This window comes from Lampris incognitus, chromosome 12 (genome assembly GCF_029633865.1).
Source record: "Lampris incognitus isolate fLamInc1 chromosome 12, fLamInc1.hap2, whole genome shotgun sequence".
Taxonomy (NCBI): domain Eukaryota; kingdom Metazoa; phylum Chordata; class Actinopteri; order Lampriformes; family Lampridae; genus Lampris; species Lampris incognitus.
In genome coordinates this window covers 20,552,370-20,573,100 of record NC_079222.1, presented here as the reverse complement: position 1 = coordinate 20,573,100, position 20,731 = coordinate 20,552,370, and the positions used below count along the sequence as shown (strand labels likewise).

The following is a 20,731-nucleotide window of genomic DNA, read 5'->3' as shown; positions in this document are numbered from 1 at the left end:
GCTTGCTTGCTATGTTGTCCTTTCACTAAACGCTTCCTGTAGGTGGTTTTCGAACAAGCGGCACCACCCCGCGCCGAGTACAAAAAAAAAAAAACAACAGTGAAATACCTGCGGTACACCTTTAAAAGCTCGACCCAAGTGCAGAGTTCATGTGTTCCGCGAAGGCGCGTGATCCCCCGCGTACGCGACACGGACCCGCTTTCGCGTCGAGAAATGCCGCGTAGGACTACAGCGGGCTCGAGCGGCTCGACGGTAACCCGACCTTTCCTCCGAAATGTCTGTGTCTTTAAAAATCTGTTGTAGCCAAATGTTGAATGATGTCAGGCTGCACGCAGTTCATATACTGTTCATGTGAGCTGCATTCACTTCCTGCCAAGGGATAGAAGCACGCGAAGAGTGTTGGGGATAGAGAGTGATGGGGGACGAGCGGGCAAGATAGAGTGAGCGAGGAAAAAAAAAAAGGCAGACGAGGTAGAAAAGAAGCCGGGGCCTACTCTCTGGCGGACCCTGCAAAACTTTAGGAGGCTGTCAAACGGCGGCTTTTGCCCTCCTCGGCCCGCGCCGCCAGATCGCCGCATTTTATGGAGGAGCGACGTATCGGGTAATTATGTTCCAACTCTTGTCTCGCCTCGGTGTTTACGGTGCCCGATTTGTATGACGCATAGATTTTTTTCTATTTTTTTCTATTTTTGTGCCATGTTTTATCCACTCGCATCTCTCTCTCTCTCTCTCTGTGTGTGTGTCGTCGGCGTGTCGTCTGCGGTAGCCTGCCGCAACAACACGCCGACGTTACAGACAGAAAGGCTGATTTCGTTGGAAGTGTCAAAAGTAGGGCTGTTAAAACTTTTAGGATGTCCTGTAGGAAACGTCAAGCCTGTACAGTTAGGATGTAACCCCCACCCCCCTCCGTGGCACGCCACCACTGGGAGATTTTAAACCGATAATTTGTTTACTGTAGATGAAGATGCAGTTTGTGATAGCCTGCTAACATGTTGGGGCATGAGTTTCAAATAGTCCCCGACATGCAACGTCCGTGTCAACACATGAACGGGACGAGCAGAGAGAGATGGTATTGTGTCGTTACGTCACGCACAACCCCGAAATTAAGCCATGTCTCCATCGTGGATCAATATTAATACATCATATCTACTGCTGTTATCTTACAGTGTAAGTTATTACAAAGCATGGCCGCTCGTACAACTGTGTAAACATAGTCAAGACCTCTGTCTAGTGTTTTTATTTCTTTTTTTAGTCACTTATCATCTTGTCCTCCTTTGTCCGGTTTAGTGGTCACGGCTGTAAAGTTGTGGCATTTTCATGGGGCCTGTGTGTGTGTCCCGGGCATTAATAGTTCATTAATACCCTGCAAATAATTTATGAAAGAAAAACTTTTTCCTCTCCGAGTCATTTGAACTGTCCTGATATTTTTCCGAGGGACTGTTTAAGTTGCTGATAAACAGATTATTTATGGATTATCTCACCTAAAAGTCCATGATCAGTAGAATAGAATAACCCAACTTCATTTCAGTTGTCTGTTATTGTGGCTGTTTACAGTATTAAGACTTAATGAAGAGGTCGTTGGTAAAATTTCATAGGATATTTTGGCCACAGTGTGTTATCCTTACTGGCCTCACTATAGTTCTTGATAACCTGGTGCAAGCAGACTGTTGGGCCACTGTTTGCCTTACAGGAGCCCCGGGCTCTGGCATCTGTCTAAATACAGACAGTGGCTCCTTACCTCTTGTCTGAGAGTACAGTATGTGAGGCTAACCAGCATTTAGCTTGTGGTAGTTTCTTAATTTCCTGTCATCACCCCCCCTCTCTCTTGCTCTCTCTCTCTCTCCCCCCATGTGTATATTTCAAGATTTCTACCAAAAAAAAACCCCATAATTTTAACAAAGTCATCCTGGTAACCCATCAGATCTATTTAATGCTAATCAGCCATTATTTGAGTGAAGGTTCCTCCTGTTTGCAGGACCTCTCCTGCATGTGTAACTAAACATGGCTAGCAACCTGTGCCAACACCCCCCCCTCCCCTCACACACTGCCCCCAATTCCCCTATCTACTCATTCCCCCCAACAGGTGTCAAATGGGTTGGATGTAAACTGCAGCTCAAAACTTGGATCCTTCTTTCTCGGAGTCATATGAGCGTTTTCGTAGATGAGCATTTTCCCCTCAGCCTCTCACAAATTAAGTTATATACTATACACCAATCTAATCTTCTGCCCAGTGAAACCTGTGTGTCTCACTTTCCCCTGAATTTCACTCTTATCAGTGCAACGCGTAAAAAAAAGAAGAAGAAAAAAGAATGGGGTGGATTGTTCACTCCATTTTTTGATTGACTAAAATTATTCGTATCCATAGGTGTGTGTCCTATAGGCAGTATAAGGACAGCTCTTATCTGGGTATTTATGACATTTTCCCTCCCCCTCATTGCCGGGAACGTCATTTCAGGGTAACGTGGGTTTGTGCTGCCAAGTTTCTATCTTCAGTGTTTAACACAACATACATGGAAAATGTGTGGGCCTTTTTTTCTCTCTTTCTAAACGGAGGCCTTCAACGCTACCCGTCTTTGACTTGAAAGCCTGCCAAAACTTTGTGATGGCTCTCAACAGCTGTATTTGTGCGTGTGTGTGTGTGTGTGCGTGTGTGTGTGTGTGTGTGTGTGTGTGTGTGTGTGTGTGTGTGTGTGTGTATTCGAATGTTTAAACAACTGTGTGTTTATGTCTGTATACTTACCGTGTCCCAGGATGCCCTTCCTCCATAGGCCACACACTACAGAACATTCCACAAGGAGGCCTGGGGCTTTAGAGGTAGGGAGTGTCAGGGAGAAAAAGTGATGGCACACATATGCATACTCGCAAGTGATCGACAAGCGTACTGGGAGAGATGAGTAGGGACGTAGGCAGGTTCCTCCAGCCTGCTCCATTCCTTGTCAAATATGGGAAAGAACAGATCAGGACTGTCCGTGCAGTCTTGCCATGGGCAGAAATACACTGTGAAAAGGCATACACAGCCATATTCCCGGTATGCAACCTTCTCCAAAGCATGTTATAGCAGAGCCTGAGCTTTATGGTACCTACCTACCCCGAGCTCTACTGAAAGCTCTGCAACACTGATAGCCAGTATGTGAGGTGAGAATTTTTTTTATCGTTTTTCATGGAATTCTGTTTTTTTTTTAATACAGGGTTAAATTCACATCAGACCCAGAGTGAGTGGCTCTAATGTTTAAATATACATTTGACAGACGCTTCCTTAAAGCACTCGTTGAGCTAAACTAATTTCAAAGCTTCAGATATTCCCCAAAGCGATTAACTCACATGCTGCACCACACTTCAGACATGCATTATGAAAAAGGCCATATCGTCCATTTACTGTGTGTGCGTGCCCATGCTTGTAAGCCATGAGCACTTTTCTATGTATAAATTTGCACTTTTGCTTGTGAGGTCAGTCCCAAGACAATGGTGATGTAGTGAGATGACTTGATCTGTGGTACAGCATAATGCATTTCTTTATTTACTCAGAACGTAGTAAGTTGTCATACTAGCGTGTACAGTTTAAGGCAACGGCTGTCTGTCACTGGACGGCAGGTTTAACTTTGAAAGACAAGTCAAACTGAAAAATATTAAGGTTGAGAGTTGAAAAACTGACAATTCACGTTGCATCAGTCTGACTCCTTCTCCGACCCAAAATAGCTTTCTATCAGTAAAACTCAATCCTGTTATTGAATTTGACATTATAACACCTGTTAGAAATGGACATGATGCTTTTTGCCTGAGCATAATTTGACTTTTTCAGGTCACGTTAGTTGGTGGCTTCATCAGCAGACATTACTCTGAAGCCAAAGCTGCTGTGTAAGCAGGCTGTATGCACGAGAAGGAGAAAGCCCCTTTATCTGTGTTGTTTTTCCTTGACGTGAACGTGAATGCATTTGGATGGCAGAATTGATCAAACTGTCCCTAGTTGAATATGACATTGGCTCTGTTTGGTCAACACAGAAGTGTTTGCCGTATCTTCTCGGAACATTTTTCGCGGGCACACTGATAACCCATTGCATGTACCACGGCGTTTGAAAAACAAGTAGGAGGATAGAAAGAACATGTTTTGTTTCCGTCTTTAAAATAAGGAATAATTGTTATGAGAACATCCATTATTGTCGCATCATATTCTATCAAACACAGATATGATGTTATATATCAACCAGGTGTTGAAGTGTAGAGAAATGGCTTCAGTGATTAGATTGACTCTGAGTCAACACGGTATCTTGGAAAACAAGAACACCCATCAGACCATGTGTGTGGGTTATGGTTGGCCTTCACCAAACAAGAAATAGCCTAGAGATGAAGGGGAAAAAACAAGACAGTAACAAATCCAAGGTAACCTGAGTTTAATAATCAGTTGGCACTTAATCGATACTTAATCCAAGCCTACAAGTAAAACAAAATCCAGTTTGACTCGACAACAAGCTTACCTGCCCGGGTAACAATCGGACTGTAGGGAGAAGATCTTGCGTATTAAAACAAAGTGAGTTTTGACCACACAACTGCTATATGAAGGTAGGGAGCTTATCTGAATAAGGATATACGAGCAATGTTGCTCTTGGATGATATGCTAGCATTGCTAGGAGGTGAGCTAACGCTAGCTGGCTAACTCCCAGAATACCTAACATGTTTGGTCACATTCAGAAGAAGAGTCTCAGAAAGAGAGAGAAGATACCGCCAGCCGCTAACTGTTTAGCTTCTCCACCTTCGGTTTTAGTGTAACGTCCTAAAACGTCCCTCGGCGAAGTGGACACTTTATTTCCAATTAACATGTTGTTTGAGTAACTTTTGGCAAGAGGAATAATGCTTAATTATTTGCTTTTACAGTCGGTGACAACCCAATTTATGTGGGGCGTTACTAATGGGCTAAAACGTGACCGCCAAAACAGCAAGGCAGTTTATCTTTAATATGTGATTTGGTTTAACTTTTTCTTTTTTTTTTTTTTTTTTTTTTAGGTAATCAAAACAAGCTTTCTTAAGCCCGCCCTGTTACCAGCGATGAGGTGATAGGCTGATATTTGGGAGAGCTAATCACAGTCCGTACCTGTTCCTTCTCAGATGTAGAGTAGATTTGAGGTGGTTGCAGATTTAAGTAGCCTTTATGAAAACATATAAAACATTTGCTGCTTTTCTGTCAAAGATAAATATTGTCAACACGCACAAATGCAGTCCATCTACATGTTCAAATGCAAACAAATAGGGAAATACTGAGAGAGCAGGCCAGCAGGAGACCGAGAGACATTAACAAAAGAAAAACCTTTAAGGAGCCTTGAAATGCAGTTGATTTGGGGTGCTTTAGCTCTCTCTCTTGCTCTGCTTTTCAGGAAGCCTTCCAAGAACTTAGACAATGAACAGTAAACATGGCATGTTCTTCAGAGCAATTCCACATTAAAACTCAAGAAGACCACGTGATTCCCTTTTCTCAGAAATAACTGCACCCCGGAATGTCGCAGATAATTGTAACGGCTAGATTTCATGTTCCGTGCGTATGCACTGTAGCTAACACTTGACAAGGAGCTCTCACAGAATTACAGACACAAACTCTCTCTCACACTCTCTCTCTCTCTCTCTCTCTTCTTTTTTTTTCTTTCCCTCACTCGCTCTCACTCTCAGAGGTTTCTGGTAAGTGACATGTTTGGCTGTTGGCATAACGCCTGGCAAGATCACATGGCATGAATGTTATGCCTGTGTGTATATGTGTTTACCTCTTTGTGTGAGGCTGAGAGAAATTTTTTTTTTACATCTGTGTGTGTGTGTGTGTGTGTGTGTGTGTGTGTTTGAGTGTGTTTGAGTGTGTTTGTGCATTCAGCTGTGCATTAGAGCTCAAAAGAAAGGGAGCACGTGCACATTTGATTGTTCCAAGTATTTCAGCATGAATAAGAGCGTGCACCCATACAAGAAAAATTAGACTGCCAAGAAGTATGTAGATATATTTCTGATACAGTCATGAGATTGCATTCCCAAGCTAGATGGAAAATTAGATTAGGGATTTGATGATACTTTATAGTTTTGTTGGTAAAATCTTTGACTCTTCTTTTATGGTATTTTGTCTCCCCCCCCCTATCCTTGAAAAACAAGGTATTGCCTATGAAAGCCCCAAAAACCTTCAATTAAATTTTCACAGACTGATAAAAACAAAAGATATTTCTAATGGGAATTTTAAAAGGAGTCATTTTTCTTCATTTCACTAGCTCTGCTTCAAGATTTACGAAGACTGCGTACCCTCGTGGGGGTGTTCATTTTACTAGGAAACCGGGCTAAAATACAACGCCGACGATAGTTCAGTATTTTCAAGCCCTTTTTATAATATTCATTATACTACTCATAAGACTTGTGTGAAGAAAAGCCAGACGCTTTTCTTTAGGTTTTCTTTGCATTCAGTTGAACTGTCAGTGTAGCCGTTTTGCATGCTTTTTATTTTTTTATCCATCCATCCATTGACTAAAAACACATAATCCAGTTCAAGGTCACAGTCTATTCCAGCAGGCCCTGGGCAGCAGTCAGAGAGACGGGGCGTCTGGGTAGTGTAGGGGTCTATTCCGTTGTCTACCAACACAGGGATCGCCGGTTCGAATCCCCGTGTTACCTCCAGCTTGGTCAGGCGTCCCAACAGCCACAATCTGCGGGTGGGAGGCCGGATGTGGGTATGTGTCCTGGTCGCTGCACTAGCGCCTCCTCTGGTCGGCGCCTGTTCAAGGGGGAGGGTAGACTGGGAGGAATAGCGTGTTCCTCCCACGCGCTAGGTCCCCCTGGTGAAACTCCTTGCTGTCAGGTGAAAAGAAGCAGTTGGCAACTGCACATGTATCAGAGGAGGCTTGTGGTAGTCTGCAGCCTTCCCCGGATCGGCAGAGGGGGTGGAGCAGCGACCGGAACAGCTCGGAAGAGTGGGGCAATTGGCCAAGTATAACTGGGGAGAAAGTGAAAAAAAAAAGGAGTCAGAGAGACACCCTGGACAGGTGGCCAGTCCATCACAGGACCCACATCCACAGTCACTCACGCACTAGTCACACCTATGAAAGACCCCGGTTCACCTGATGTGCATTTATTTGGACTACGGGAGGAGGAAATCCACACAAACACAAGAGAGAATGTGCAAACTCCTCACAGATGGGCTGGTATGCAGGAACCTCTGGCTGTGAGACCTCTAGGCCACTGTGCCCCCCCCCTGTTATATTATCATAAATGATCAATTAACTTCAGGATAGGGCACATAACAATCAGAACACGCGGTTTAAAGTTCACCTAAATAGGTCTAAATTTAATGGGTGGGCTCTAAACAGTTTTTTTTTATCTCCCATTATTTTCATAATACCTTGGTTTTTGGGCTGAGAGCTCGGCAGCCTGAATGGATAACACAATTAATTTAGTTCCTTGGGGTTTCATTAAGAAGACATCATTAGACTTTGCATGAAAGATGGACGTCGTATCTCAGCAGATTATTTATGCTCACACACGCACATATGCACATGCACTCACGCATGCGCATGCGCACGCACACAGACTGTAGAAGAAGAGCTTTGCAAATGATCTAAATTTTACAGTAGCATGTTGGTGTAGAATTGTAGCCTCAATCAAATCCAAGGAATTCCCCCCGGGAAGTAATTGTTTCAAATGAATGAATAAGATAAAAGTGAGCAAAAAAAAAGGCTGACCCTCTTTAGCAACGACTTGTCCTGTATGTGCTCCGCATGTCCTAAGAGCCCTGGTAGAATGCCAGTGTGGGCCAGTGGAAAAAGACAGGAATCTGAGGCGGGTGGTTTGCACCACACAACCCCCACAACCAGAAAAGCCCCTTCCACCTCCACAGCTAACATGCGTTAGCAATTACCTCAGCATTACCTGATGCTCTTGGTGGAATTCTCCTCACCAAAGGAGTTGAGTGCCACTTAAACTTTTAATTTTCTCCCGACAGTTACGGGTCAGTAACATGTTTTATTGTTGGAAACTTTAAGTTTGAAGTCGGTTTTTTTCCCCCTTTTTTTGGCACTGTGAGCAAACTGCTGCAATTGTACTATTCACTGGTATTTATACACGTTATTTAACAGTAAGTAAGACCAGTAATATTGATGTTGTTTTTCCTCTTAAATCCCCCCCCCCCGAATAGATGACTAGTATTGTGTCGAAATCTAAAAAAAAAAAAAAAAAACAAAAGTAGACGACATTACACAATGCCACCGATGAAGCAGTCTTTCCCACTTTCGCTTTGAACTGCCAGATAAGAAACAGTAGCATGGAGCTGTGCATCTGCTGGGTGAGAACTGCGGGCTATCTGGTCGGTACATTCAGCACATGGCCCAGTCTGCCGCCGCACGCACACGCACGGGCCGTCTTAACACTCCTGCTGATTTCTGACATATTGTCTATTTCCATATTGTTAATCCAGCTCAAGACTAGGGACGGCGATAAACAGACTCGGGCTTTATTTGGGGGGGGGGGCCGGGAGACTTTTCAGTGATTTAGCGGTGTGACGGCGAGGTTATCCAAGGTGACATGTCATTTGAGCACGTGTACATGTGGAGTGTGGGAGGGGTGGAGCTGTCATAGTACTGAGCTAGCTTGGTCTGGTGCTGACATGGAGATTCTTCGGTAACAGTAAAATGTGTGCGTGCGTGCGTGTGTGTGCGTGCACGTGTGTGTGTGTGTGTGTGTGCCCATTTTCGTGTGTATTCTGGGGCGACAGATTATTGTCGACGTTATAACTCTTGCAAAAAAAGCGTGTCCTTATTGAAAATATTCACAGTATATCATGTAACGTCCCTTCGAATTACAATAATAATTTTGATATCAAGCCGCGTCTGTTTCCGTCTCAAAGGTTTCCATACAAGCAGATGAATTAAAGCATTGTCTGCTCTAATTCAAAAATATACAGGGAACGCTCAGTTGATGTGTGCAGGGCTGTGTGTGTGTGTGTGTGTGTGTGTGCGCGCGCGCGCGTGTGCCTATGTGTGTTCGCTGGTATCTGCAGACAGTGGAGCACTGATGCTGAATGATGTGCCCTCCTTTTTTTTGCACTGAGCTCCTCCACCAGCCATATTGGACTCTGATGTCACGTATGTGTCACATGGTAGAACCGCTCGGCTTAGAAGGGTGCGGAATGTACAAGTACGCATGTTTCTTTTTCTCTCTTTCCGTCTCCTCTCTTTTTTGTCTTTGTCTCTTTCTGCTCCCCCCTCTCTCCCCCCTTCTTATGGCTGCTCGTTCCTTCACTCACTGTCTGCCATTGTGCCAAATACACTTCTTTAATTTTACATGCCATTGCCTCAAACATTCCTGTTTTTTTTTCTTCTTTTTTCTTTTTCCCCAACTCTCTTGGTTGCTATGTCATTTATCTCATTTTGTCTCAACATGCAGTGGGCAGACACATTTCTTGTCTGCTCTTTAGCTCAGCGAGTAATATTTGTTAACTCGGAATTTGGGTTGGCCGTCCTCAAAAATAGGTAACTGAAGAGGAGAGGAATAAAACCTTCTCTTTTGTTAGTGGGGTAAACTAGTTAACCGTGCATAGGGTGATACGGGGTACAGTGTAGTGTTGTCTTTACTGAAGGGCACACAGTTACACAAGGAAATGCACAAACATGCACACCTATGTTCTCCCATTCTGCACAACACACATACATGCCAGCATGCCCATACCATAGCTTATTTGCATGCTAAAGGGACATTTTATTTTGTGCTTCTTTAAAAGTAAGACCACATAATCACATCCTCTCATTTCAAGCCATTTTACCCTTTTTTCACTAATTAACTATTTTACACCTAGCTTAATCGCTCTTCCAATGGCAATCGATGACATTTAGAGAGTCACTTCGGCCATTCAGCGGTGTGTGCCTTCTCCAGACTAAGATCACATCGACGGGTATCAGACAGATAGGGGCGTCCGGGTAGCGTAGCAGTCTATTCCGTTGCCTGCCAACACGGGGATCGCCGGATCGAATCCCCGTGTTACCTACGGCTTGGTCGGGCGTCCTACAGACACAACTGGCCGGGTGGGACGCCGGATGTGGGTATGTTTCCTGGTCGCTGCGCTAGCGCCTCCTCTGGTCGGTCGGGGCGCCTGTTCGGTGAGGAGGGGGGAAATAACTTGATCCTCCCACGCGCTACGTCCCCCTGGCGAAACTCCTCACTGTCAGGTGAAAAGAAGTGGCTGGCGACTCCACATGTATCGGAGGAGGCATGTGGTAGTCTGCAGCCCTCCCCGGATCGGCAGAGGGGGTGGAGCAGTGACCGGGATGGCTCGGAAGAGTGGGGTAATTGGTCCAAGTACAAATGGAAGAAAAAGGGAGGGGGAGGGATCCAAAAAAGAAAAAGAGAAAGTTAAGAGAGACGAGGGTTAGTTGGGGAGAATCTGTGAAGTTGCATCATATAGGAAAACACATTTTGATTGTTTCCTTGGAAGAGGACATCAGTGGCAAGATATTCCCGCCTACTCAAGCCTAAAAATCCGTTTACCCGTCATATGGGTAGAAAGCACACTTAAAGATGGGTGTTTTTCTTGCAATGATTTTTTTTTATCGAAAAGAATTTCACCTCACTCTTGTTGACTGGTTTTTAAGAGAATTGCTCACAAAGCCCTGTGAGAGTTGAATAATTACGGTTCAGTGTAGGAACTTGAAATAATACTGTTGCGCTGCACGACTGTGGTTTCTACTTGCCTGTGTAGTGGAAACATGAACAGATGTATGGTTTTGTTTTAGGGTTTTAATAGCCGGGCCGCCACTGTGTGCAGATGTCCTCACATGGGACTAATACTTCAGAAAATGCATCCCAAAATATGAGATGTCACAGCATTTATACTGCACCGTGCATATTTTTTTACAAATCGCGCATAACTCATTCTTTCTCCCTTTCTATCCCCCCCCCCCTTTTCAGCAGCTAATTTGGTAATTTGTGCTTTTTTTGTGTCAGTGTTTGCTAAAATTAAGTCGTCTTGTGGCGATTGGGATCTGAGTTTTATTGCTGCTTCGATGTCACACTTGGCTAAATGGGATTCGAATTACCTCCCACACTCCGTAGTGCTGCAATGGCAGTTTAACATTATCTGTAAACTCACCCGATTATATCTATACTGTAGCGAATTCGGGGGGGCAGTCGGGGAGACCGTCGCCACAGCCGGGATGCGAACCCGTGTCTCCCGCTCCGCAAGCGACCACGCTAACCAGTCGACTAGCCAAGGGCCGACATGTCTACTTATCCATGCACGTTACACTACCCCCCCCCCCCCCCTTCGGGAACCGCGTCCCCACGCCTCAGCATATCAGCTCCCTCACGCCTCTGGGCGCACGCGCTTCCGATGGCTTTACAGTCTCACCATCCCACTTCTGACACCAATGTAGCGAATTCGGGGGGGGTGGGCAACCACAGGAACTGCCGCAGCCGGGACGCGAACCCGTATCACCCGCACCGCGGGAGACATCGCTAACTAAGGGTCAGACCCATTAGCCAAGGGCCAATGTGTCTACTTATCCATGCACGTTACAATACTTTTGCACACCTCCGTTTTTCGTTTTCATGTCAAACCGGTTTGCTTTATTTTATCCTCATCCTTTCCATCATGTCTTTGTGTTCTGGGCCTGTTTCGAGAGTAGGGGAGTCGGTGTGTGAATTAGCGAGCGTTTTGCAGCAGCGTGATGTGGAGGTGGAATCTGTGCTGACTGGAACATTATCTCTCAGTTTGTTGATATCCCTCGGCTTTGTTTCTTGCCCCGCTGAGTGGAATAGACAACAACTGCAACTATTTAAAATCAAATTACATACCAAGTCATTCACTTCGAAGCATTCAAGCTCCGAACGGAGTGTTACTGGTTCATTGTGGGAGTAGAAATCTTCCCAGCAAAAAGAAAGATTAGAAAATGGAAAGATGTACAGGAGTCACTCCGACCCGCGTCTTTTTTGTTCTTTCTTTGCTTTTTTTGTTTCCGTTAGTTGTAGCTAAAGTGTTCCTCTTTCTTTTTTCTTTTTTTCTTTTTTTTTTTGTGCCAACACTGAGTTTTTGATGCAACATGATTAACGTGTGCATCAAATAATTCGTTGGTGCCTTGCTCAATAATCCAGGTAAGAAAATCAAAGAAGGTTGAATCAGTTCTTCTGGATACAATGTTTAGAAACATTGTATCCAGATGAACTGATTCAACCTTCTTTGATATGCATAAAGGATGAGCTAAAGGACTTATTGAAGTGGTGCTTGGTCTTCTCGTTTTCTACATAGGTGGTGTATACATAGCTGCTATAGTGCATGCTTAGAGACTGCACTCGCACCCGCAACTATCCCATCTTCAGGGTCAGGCACACCTGTATACCCTCGTCCGGTGTGAAGAGGCACACACGACGTAGCCCATTGCATAAATGTAAACGACACAAATAATATTAAAGTACTGAAATTAAGATGTGTAACTATGGAGGTGTGGGCACAGTTCACCAAAAAGACCCATAACTTATCAAACTTAACATGGTTCCTACACTGTCTCTTCTTTCTCTCCTCCTATAGTGTATACTTCTCTTCTCCTTAGTTTTACTGTCCTTTGACCCTTCCCCCCCTCCTTTTTCTCCCTAATTGTATCTGGCCAATTACCCCACTCTTTCGAGCCGTTTTTAGGCTAGAGTAGGGGGGAATATCCTGCCACTCATGTCCTCTTCCAAGGAAACAATCAAAATGTGTTTTCCTATATGATGCAACTTCACAGTTTCTCCCCAACTAACCCTCGTCTCTCTTAACTGTCTCTTTTTCTTTTTCTTTTTTTGGACCCCCCCCCCCTTTTTTTCTTCCATTTGTACTTGGACCAATTACCCCACTCTTCCGAGCCATCCCGGTCGCTGCTCCACCCCCTCTGCCGATCCGGGGAGGGCTGCAGACTACCACATGCCTCCTCCGATACATGTGGAGTCACCAGACACTTCTTTTCCCCTGACAGTGAGGAGTTTCGCCAGGGGGACGTAACGCGTGGCAGGATCATGTTATCCCCTCCGGACAGACGCCCCGAGGAGGCGCTAGTGCAGCGAGCAGGACACATACCCACATCCGGCTTCCCACCCACAGACACGGCCAATTGTGTCTGTAGGGACGCCCAACCAACACGGAGATTCGAACCGGCGATCCCTGAGTTGGTTGGGCAACGGAATAGATCGCTTCGCCAACCGGACGCCCCCTTTGACCCCTCCTGATCACCCTTTCTTGTCTAGCTGATATTACTCTCATCCTTCTCCGTTTCTCCCCTCCTACCCCTTTTTTTTTTTATTTCTTACTCTCTAACTCCTTTGCTACCACTTATTCTTCCTTTTGTGCCATACCTTTCCTCCTCCTCCTGCTCTTCTCATCTCTTGGCAATAAACCCAATAGCCAGCATGCATGTGTGTAGTTAGATGGGCTTATGTGGGTGTGTGCGTGTGCGTGTGCGTGGATATATGCTGCCGTCCTGTTGTCGTAGTCGGTGGGGTTTAGTTTGATGTGGCAGGCATTGCTAGGGTTTGTTTGTTTACCTCCCACAGCCACTTGGACTCCATTAGTGATGCCGTTGCCTCAAGAGCGTGTAAGCTTTCCCTCTCTCTCTCTCTCACACACACACACACGCTTAAACACTCCTGCACCCCCCCACGCCACTCCATCCCTCTCCTCCTCTTTCTTGTCCTCTCTTTCTCTCATGCACACACACACTCATCCGCCTAGAACTGTAGGAATTTGGGAGAAGTAGTCGGACGTCACAAATTTACTTCTTAAAGTCGCCGACTGCTGTGAAACGGTAGCGTTTTAGCTGCCTAAGGTTTAATAATCACACACACACACACACACACACACACACACACACACACACACACACACACACACACACACACACACACACACACACACACACACACACACATATATATTTCCCCAGAGCTGTTACACATCCACCGCTGCTCCATTATATGTCATGGCTGCCTTTGCGGTTTGAGTATGTTGTGGGTGTGTTGGTGTGTGTGTGCGCAGGGTTGCAGTCTAGCAATCAACAGTCAAGCGTTTAGCTCCATTAAACTCAGGAGAAATGGGAGGTGGCAGCTAATGAGAGTAGCTGCAGACAATACAGTATATTGGTCATTTTGCTGCCTAGAGACAATGCACTTATGTGGCATAAAGTTGGGCATGTGAAGCCATCATGTATCACAGCACGGGTTCTACTTCGGCGCAGACCGCACTCTATTACGAGCGAAGGGCTAGCCTTGAGTTAGTCGCATTTTCTATTACACTATTAGTGCATATTGAGTGAATACAAGTGGAAAGCTACCAGACAATATTCAGCCCACCACAAATCACTTAGTAGTTGTCTGCTTGTTACATAACTGCGTGATTCATAGGGAGAACATTTTTTTTTAAAAATAAATAAAAGGACGATTCTGATCCTGAGTTTGTGCAGACGACTTCTCCCGGCGGGGTCTGTGCACAGAGAAAGATGTTGCATTATAAGCAGTGATAAGTAGCTCCTTTCTCTTCTCCTCTCTCGACATCGCATAATGATACTCAGACATAGAGTCAGGCAGACACCCGCTCCGTCCCGATTGGTAGAACTGTTGCCAGGGAGCGTTGCCGTCTCAACGTGGATAGAATCTGTTGTCTGGTACACTTTAGACATGAGAACAACTGCAGGATCTGAATATTTATAAAGAGGGGATTGTCCATATTGAGATTGTATAGAGGCAACATGAGCAAGAAAGAAAGAAGAAGAAGAAAAGAGTCCGTCTAGCGGCAGCTCGCTTAAAAAAAAATTCCACGTAAAACTGATGTTGTGGATTGTCGTCAGTGACATTTTGGTCAACCTTATATGTCACGTTAAACGTCGCGATAGTCTGATGATTGGCTGTTTGGCCTGGTTCCTTGCTGAGCGACATTAAAACTCGTATTTTGTCAGATTGCCTCTGAATTCAAGTTAGTCTAACACAACTCAAGGCTGACCTTAAGGGAGGTGCAACACTACGTCACATATCGGCAGAATTCATGGACGACGTAGTTTTTTATTTTTTTTATTTTAATGTGACGCTATTGAATCAGAATCAGAATTAGAATGAATAAAGTATTCTGATTCTTTTTTTTAACTTTAATGTTAAGCTATTGTCACTTATTCGATTTGGAGCAATAAAGCTAGATAGTAAAGTTTTTGGGAGAGAAAGAGAGAGAGAGAGAGAGAGAGAGAGAGAGAGAGAGAGAGAGAGAGAGAGAGAGAGAGAGAGAGAGAGAGAGAGAGAGAGAGAGAGAGAGAGAGAGAGAGAGAGAGAGAGAGAGAGTGTGTGAGGTGATGTGATGCGTCTGGTGGAGTAGTGCAGTAGAGGAAAGAGGCATGCTTGCATTGATTTTCTTTTCTTTTTGGGGGGGGTTCCCCCTTTTTCTTCCCAATTGTATCCTGCCAATTACCCCATTCTTTCGCCCCGGTCGCGGGCTGGAGGGCTGCAAACTACCACCTGCCTCCTCTGATACATGTGGAGTCGCCAGCCGCTTCTTTTCACCTGACAGTCAGGAGTTTCGCCAGGGGGATGTAGATCAAGCTATTCCCCCCAGCTCCCCATCCCCCCTGAACAGGCGCCCTGACTGACCAGAGGAGGCGCTAGTGCAACGACCAGGACACATACCCACATCCGGCTTCTCACCCGCAGACATGGCCAACTGTGTCTGTAGGGACGCCCGTAACACAGGGATTCGAACCGGCGATCCCTGTGTTGGTAGACAACGGAATAGACCGCTATACTACCCGGACGCCCACCACCTGCTTTTCTAACCACTCGCTTACAGCTTGCTGCCACTGACTAGACCTTGTGGTGAACAAGTAGCCCAGTGCGTAAGCCTTCCCTTGCCAGTACATAGCCTCTCCTTCACCAAGACCCCTGCCAGGCCTCCTTCTGGCCACACACGGTAACTGGGTGCCTCACGGCCTCAGTGAAACTTGGTAGGAGATCTCGGAGCTGCAGTGGTCCTCAGAGGCTGTTCATAGCGAACCACTGCCCCGCTGCCTTGTGGGAAGTCTATTGAGACAAAGGCTAGGGGAGGCTAGGGGAGCACACCCCGAGAGAAAAGCAACGTGTTTGGCGGCACACATTAGGCGGTTCTTCGACAGTCTGGAGTTTCCAGCAGCCTCCTGCAGTCATGATGGGGGACTGGCCATCCTGAGTATAAGCCCTTGCCACCAGGACCAACCTGTCATGGCAAAGACAGTGCTACTGAGGACTGTGCGCCCCCTGTGGCACTCTAAAAATCTATTTGTGTAGGTCTCCACCTCTGACCATGGTGTAAAATATCTGGCCTTATATCTGGTTGAACTCAGGTGATGTTGGGGTGTCTGGTAATGGGAGCAGGGTAGAATTGGCCTAGGAGCTCCTAGTCAGAGCCCTGCACATCAGCAGCACGGGGTATATGGTCGCTAGCAGCTGGGATTGAGTGGCAGCTATATATTCAGCAAACCCCCATGTGACTGAGTAGCCCTATTTAGGGACCACACTGCTCACCCCAATTAGGAAGGGCTCTAGAAAAGTTGGCCTTACAATTGTCCACTTAACCAACCTCCTGGGTAGGTTAAGGCGCCTGCCGGGAATTCCTTCCTGTGGTTAAAACCAGAAAATGATCCCATTCAAATTGGCAACATGGAATTTTAGGACTGTCCTTGATAATGATGGCAACAGACCACATCAAAGGACTGTGCTGATTGCTGAGGAACTTGGATGCTACAATGTGGACATTGCTGCTCTAAGCAAAACCAGGCTTCTGGGTGAAGGCTCCTTGAGAGAGGAAGGAGGAGGGTAACCTTTTTCTGGAGAGGCTATCCCCTTGGCAGACAACATCAGCATGGTGTTGGACTGACAATCAAGAACAGCATTCTACCCAGCCTCACTGAAACACCCATCAGACTAAGTGAGAGGCGTATGATGCGCCGTATCCCCCTAGCAAAGGCACGCTATGCCACTCTGTTAAGTGAATATGCACTAACTCTACCATCTGACAATAATGTAAAGGACCGCTTTTACCAGCAACTAGATGAGGCCCTTCATCGTATCCCAAAATGGGCAAGATCCTTCTTCTGGGAGACTTTAATGTTAGGGTAGGAAAGAACAACAGTATGTGGAGTGGAGTACTGGATAAGCTTGGCGTTGAATCAGAATACTTTATTCATCCCCAGGGGCAAATCAGGTTTATCAGGTTAATGCAAATGGTCTGAGGCTGCTAGCACTTTGTGCAGAGCATGACCTCACCATTACGAACACACTGTTTCTGCAGAAGACCAAATGCAAAAAAAATCCTGGATGCACCCACGATCTAAACATTGGCACCTGATTAACTATATCATAACAAGACATACTGACACTAGTGATGTCTTGCTAACCAGGGCCATGTGAGGTGCAGAATGCTGGACGGATCACCGCCTGATCATGACCACGCTCCACATCAAAGTGCGCCCCCCACAGCATCTCAAGAAGCCCATGAAAAAGCAACTGAACTATGCTAAATTGAAGTCAGCCCCTAGCACAGAATGGGTTTTGTCACTCTGTAGGCATGATGGCACTAGATTTTGAGACCATTCTGGGTTCTGACAATTCCATGGATCAGAAATGGACCTCCCAAACCTCAATGCTACATCAAGCTGCAATTGACTCTATAGGCTACAGAGCCAGAAAACATCAGGACTGGTTCGACGAGAACTCTGACACCATCACATCCCGCTGGAAACCATGCATAAGGCACACAGGGCTACTTTCAACTGCCCTACATCTGCCATATTTTGGCAGCAGTGGCAGACAGCACGTAAGGCGGTACAAATCACCTTGCACATTCTGCAAAACATATGGTGGATGAACAAAGCTCACGAGATTCAATCATATGCTGACAGAATTGATATGCACAACTTTTACAATTCTATAAAGACTATATATGGCCAGAGGAACTGCTCTATCACACCCTTAAAATCAGCAGATGGACTGACAACTCTGAAAGACCAAAAGCGGATCCTAGCAAGGTGGGCTGAACGTTTTGAAGTCCTATTTAACCAGCACTCAGAAACTGACCAATCTATCCTGGAAGAGCTGCTAATTCATCTGCCCATCCCAGACCTTGACCACTCACCAACTTTTCAAGAAGCACTTGCATCCATCAACTCCCTCAAGAACAATACATCACCTGGCAGTGATGGTATCTCAGTAGAACTACTAAAACAAGGATACTTGTGCACCAGAATGATCTATCAGTACATCCTGCAGGGCTGGGACCAGGAGCGTGTCGCTCAACAATGGAGGGATGCTAAAATTGTCACCTCGTATAAAAACAGAGGTGATAAATCCATCTGCAACAACGGTCATGGCATATCCCTACTCGTTGTTGCAGGCAAGTTCCTAGCAAAGGTCATGCTATGCAGGATGGTGATGCACTTGACAAACCATCTGCTGCCAGAGTCACAGTGCAGTTTAGGAAGAACAGGAGTACTGTGGATATGATTTTCACAGTAAGACAGCTAAAAGAAAAGTGCCGCGAACAACTTCAGGACCTTGTCATGGCTTTTGTCAACCTCTCCAAAGCTTTTGACACTGTGAATCAAGAGCTACTTTGAAAAATCCTGAGAAAGTTTGACTGTCCAAGCAAATTTGTGAACATTCTATCACAGTTCCATGATGAGATGGTGGCACGGGTGGCCATAGGAAGACAGGAATCAGCGCCGTTTAATGTGTACACTGGAGTGAGGCAGGGGTGTGTGCTGGCACCAGTACTCTTCAACATTTACCTCCAATGTGTCACAAAACTTTTTTATAAAGACCTGCACGACAGTAGTGGGAGAACAACAGAGTTTAGATGGAAACCTCTTCAACGTCCAACGGTTCCAGGCAACCACTAATTTGTCTGCAGTGCACGTCCTTGAGCTGCAGTACGCTGATGACTGCTCTCTTGTAGCTCACACACCAGAAGAACTGCAAGTCATCCGTGTCGCAGTTGGGAATGCCTACAGCAGGCTGGGTCTATCAGTCAGCACCACCAAAACTGAGGTGTTATGCCAATTGAAGTCCAGCCCCCCACCCACTATGCCTTTCTTCACTATGGAACACCAACCACTGTCAGTTGCTCCATCTTTCAAATACCGGGGCAGCATCCTTTTTGAGGGCTGCAACACTGATCACGAAACTCGTAATAGAATCAAACAAGCCACTGTAGCCTTCAGTAAACTCCGAAGTAAGGTCTTCCAAAACAAGCACCTCCACCTGCACACCAAAATTACCATTTACAAAGCCGTCTGCATCAAAACTCTCCTATACAGCTGTGAAGCTGTATGGGAAGTGTTTTGTTGACTGCTTGAGACTGGAGCAAGCTGCCATCAACCATTCCAACTGGCGGGAGATCTGCCACAGAGGTATAGAACAGCTGGAAATTGAGAGGAATGTAAAAAAAAAAACAGAAAAGTCTAAGGAGACACACAACCATGCCTGCCCCCACTAACTCAGACTTCATATGCCCAACATGCAATAAAACTTATGGAACAAGAATTGGACTCTACAGTCATCAAAGAACTCACTGTTAAAGAGTAGCGGTGTCATCATCGGATTCAATGGACTACCAGCAAGCAAGCATGTGTGTGTGCGTGCGTGTGTGTGCGTGTGTGTGCGTGTGTGTGTGTGTGTGTGTGCGTGCATGTGTACAAGTTGCTGAAGCCATCTGGTGAATGGTCTTATATCTTCTGATTTGTAATCAGACTGTAGGTATGACTATGATGAAAGTGGATGTAACACATTCCAACATAGCAAATGGCAGCTGCTATCAGGCCCCAGAAACTGCATTTTTGTGTGCGCGTGCACACACACCCACACACACACCCACACACACCCACACACCCACACACACACACACACACACACACACACACACACACACATAGTATCATAAGTCACAGCCAGATAAAGAAATCATGATTATAAATGCACACTTGTTATCCTGGAAACTTTGAGAAGGAAAGGCAAGTGCACACAACTGGAATTGGAACACACACACAAGTGAAGAGACCACACGCCAATAAACAAACAAACAAACAAACACTAAACAAACAAACTCTCTTTCTCTCTCTCTCTCTCTCTCTCTCTCTCTCTCTCTCTCTCTCTCTCTCTCTCTCTCTCTCTCTCTCTCTCTCTCGCTCTCTCTCCGTCTCCCTCTCTCTCTCTCTCTCTCTCTCTCTCTCTCTCTCTCTCTCTCTCTCTCTCTCTCTCTCTCTCTCTCTCTCTCTCTCTCTCTCCGTCTCCCTCTCTCTCTCTCTCTCTCTCTCTCTCCGTCTCCCTCTCTCTCTCTCTCTCTCTCTCTCTCTCTCTCTCTCTCTCTCTCTCTCTCTCTCTCTCTCTCTCTCTGTTTCTTACACACGTACACGTGCACACATGCACACACACGTATATATATATTGCACATAATCGGAATCAGAGACATGAACACACACAGGTGAAGAGACCACACTCTAATAAATAAACAAACACACACACACATATACACACTCTATCTCTCTCGTTGGGTAAACAATGTTTTTGTTTTTTATGGGTTTTTTTGTGTTTTTTTTAACAGCTGTGCAAAGTCTATATTCAGTGTGGGGGAGTTTTGAGAGTTTTTGTGTGTTTATATGTGGTTCTGTGTTTGTGTTTGTGTTTGTGTGTGTAGGCATGCAACCATATGTGTGCACTTCCGTGTAATGCACAAGAATATGCATATTTTCTTTGT

At 45.6% G+C, this 20,731-nt stretch overlaps 1 protein-coding gene across 1 annotated transcript in view; it reads left to right on the top strand.

Moving 5' to 3' along the window:
- The first annotated feature begins 426 nt into the window (after nucleotides 1-426).
- The window catches only part of LOC130121882 (nucleus accumbens-associated protein 2), a 31,308-nt gene continuing 11,003 nt past the window's right edge, over nucleotides 427-20,731 (top strand). Inside the window, exon 1 of the mRNA XM_056290831.1 lies at nucleotides 427-601. The gene's annotated coding sequence lies outside the window, so the exon portion shown is untranslated. The remainder of the gene's footprint in view (nucleotides 602-20,731) is intronic.